Source organism: Panicum virgatum, chromosome 1K (assembly GCF_016808335.1).
Source record: "Panicum virgatum strain AP13 chromosome 1K, P.virgatum_v5, whole genome shotgun sequence".
NCBI classification, from domain to species: Eukaryota; Viridiplantae; Streptophyta; class Magnoliopsida; order Poales; family Poaceae; genus Panicum; species Panicum virgatum.
Genome location: NC_053136.1, coordinates 1,053,782 through 1,056,616, shown reverse-complemented (window position 1 = coordinate 1,056,616; position 2,835 = coordinate 1,053,782). Strand labels below are relative to the sequence as shown.

Genomic DNA, 2,835 nt, shown 5'->3' with positions numbered 1-2,835 from the left:
GCCTCATCTTAATGCTGTTTTGAGGCATTCTTTATCTCATTGATGAAATCATGTCCAAAATATCTCAAAACAATCTTTATGTCCTGCACAATAGTTATACATGCCAAACTTGCAAAATAAAAATTTAATATTGAATTGATTATTTTGATCTTTATTCTGTTTTTTTAAGTCATGACAATTTTGAGTGTAACACGTTTCTGCCAAAAAAAACCTAATTTTTTTTCAACGATGACTCGCATTCCCACCCGCGTCCCCGTTCACCTTCTACTTTGCCTCTGCTCCGTGCCACGGCCCTCCCCTCCTCCCGCTCGCCGCGCGCCACCGCTTTCTCCTCTCCTCCCACTCGCCGGGCACGCCACCGCGGGCTGTTGGCGCCCGCGCGCCACCGCCTCCTTACTCGTCGCGCGCACGCCACCTCCCCTCCTCCCGCTCGCCACGCTCACGCCACTGCCGCCCGATGACGGCCGCGCGCCACCGCCCCCACCCTCGCCGTTGCCCGGGCCTCGTGGCACGGCCCTGCCTGGAATTTCGTGATGGAGCGGTGCTCGCGCGTGCTCGGGTGGCTGCTCGCCGAGGGACTCGCGGGGAGCTGGCCGCCGGCGCCGACGAGGACGACCGAGCGGTGCAGCGGGTGCCCGCGGCTTGGACCGTCGCGATGGAGCAGCGCCGAGGTCACCTCCACCGGTGAGCGCCCTAGCTGTCGCCCGAAGACTGGGGAAGGATCCGGGCCGCCGGCCGCCGGAACGTCCAGGTCTTGGAAGCGCCGGTGCAGCGGGAGTCCAGGCCCTTGCTCCGATTCCCCTATCCTCGGCGGCGGGCAGTTGTACTGGTGCCGGGATCTGCAAATCTGCAATCCTGATGACAGTCATCGCCGGCAACGTTGCTGAATACTAAGGTATCGATGTGACAATGTACGCCTCTAAGCAGTACGCACCTCTCACCGATGCATGCTAGGTGCTTGTTGAAATTACCCATTGAAACATCTGAGTTGCGACTACTGCCATGTTCTTGACGAAATTTTGAATTCAAAGAATTGTATTGAATGATTAGTATCCCGAGTTAGCTGCCGCCCAGAGCCCATACACCAACTTAGATACCACTAGCATATAATTTGTTAGTTCTGTCAGCCCATCTGACTAAGCTCACATTAAACTGACACTATCGATTGAGAGGGATAAATTACAAATGATTTGATGTTAATATCTGTAAAAAAAAATGTAAATGGAAACTAGATGCTATCGTCGAATCCCATGGCAATTGCATGGCATAATTTTCGGCCACAGTGGAAGGTCACTGATTCCTCTTTGTGCATGAGAGGCGCTTTGAGTTTCTCTTCTTTTTACTGTGTTATCTCAGTCAAGTTGACTCTTCGTGATTAATTCCATCCTATTTCTTTAGACAATCATGTGTAAGTAGGACACTTTCAGGTGCTAGAGAAGTAGATGCACTATTAAAGCAAACTGTGGATTATTGTTGCCAAAAACACATGCACATCTACATTCTCCTGCATGGTTTGTATATTTATTTTTTCTAGGATTTTTAGGACACAGTGTGGTCGTAATTGGGATGGATGCACAATGGTGACCACATGATGAACCATAAGTGGAAGCTTCTGGTGGGAAAAAAAATACATGGCGATGGTCATCCCTGCTTGTGTGCTCCGCAGCTGCTTGGATGACATAGTTAATGTGCTTGAGAGCTCAAGCTACTTCCCATCTTGATATAAACTGTCAGTAAAAGACACTTATAGTGAAAAGTATATTCTCATCCTTGTTAAGTTACATAGTTATAACATTAGAGTGGGTAACAGAACAACCTATTTGTTATTTTTAGAAAGAAACAAAATAATTAATATGCCTATTGTTTGTTCATTAAAATCTGCATACAATATTGATTTTGGATTCCAAATCATATTGTCAGTAAAATCTATTTTTCAGGAGTAGGAGTCAAGAGAAATATTTCAGAGCTAAGCTGGGAAGTGCTGAAGTCATCAGAATCAGAGGAAGCTTGCCAGGTGAGCAGAAAACGCTCAGCTGTCTCGTACGCTTAAAGTCGGCCATGAGCAGCATGGTCAACCAGCAGGTACGAGGAGCCGGGCAGCTAAGAAGCGAAAGCGATAACAGAGAGCCCCTCGTTCGAGCCGGACGTCGCAGCTTTTTCTCCGTGTGTGGTTTGGTGAGATCCTTTTGGTCAAGATAGAAAGAGATGTGGCCTTGCGTTCGTTTCAAGTTGTTGTGGCGCTACGGCAGTGAACTGCATGATGAGACGGGCTCGGAAATCTGCTTCATTCAAACTAGATGTTCATGTTCAGAAATATTTGGGTCCTTGCTCAATTTTATTCTGGTGCACGCCGTCTTAAAATTTCTGCAACTTGACTATACATGCTCTATGTTGCTGATAAAATTTTTGGCAACCAGTATCTTTAATCTATCAATCTGTCTGCTGCAGTTTTCAGTTGTGTTGCATGTATCCTTGCACTTATAGTTAGAGACTGATTGTTCTATATCAATAAAATTATGATTCGTTAAATGGTATGTTTTCAGTAAGAAAAAATTGTTGAGTGAAATCTGATCATGACCTTGTACCGCCTAATGAACGGATGGGGACAGCGCGACAATAATTGGGCAAATCATCTTTTTCAAGAAAACAAAGAATATAATTGGCCAATTAGGGGAAAAAAATTAAAAAAACCTATGTGTAATCGACTGCTTCAGCTTTCTATAAAAGTTTAAAAATTATGAAAAAAAACATCAAATAACAATTGCAAATAATCAAAACACGTGCATGCAGCACGTGCACTTTACTAGTTTATAATAGAAAAAGGTCCTCTTTATC

The 2,835-nt window shown here is 45.4% G+C and overlaps 1 long non-coding RNA gene across 2 annotated transcripts; it reads left to right on the top strand.

Moving 5' to 3' along the window:
• The first annotated feature begins 258 nt into the window (after nucleotides 1-258).
• LOC120695613 lies at nucleotides 259-2,454 on the top strand. 2 transcript variants are annotated; one of them, XR_005683784.1, is made up of 3 exons: nucleotides 259-895; nucleotides 1,938-2,014; nucleotides 2,083-2,454. It is a non-coding gene; the product is annotated as an uncharacterized LOC120695613 (long non-coding RNA). The 2 variants fall into 2 exon arrangements; XR_005683761.1 differs by having other exon boundaries at nucleotides 1,938-2,454.
• The last annotated feature ends 381 nt before the right edge of the window (nucleotides 2,455-2,835 follow it).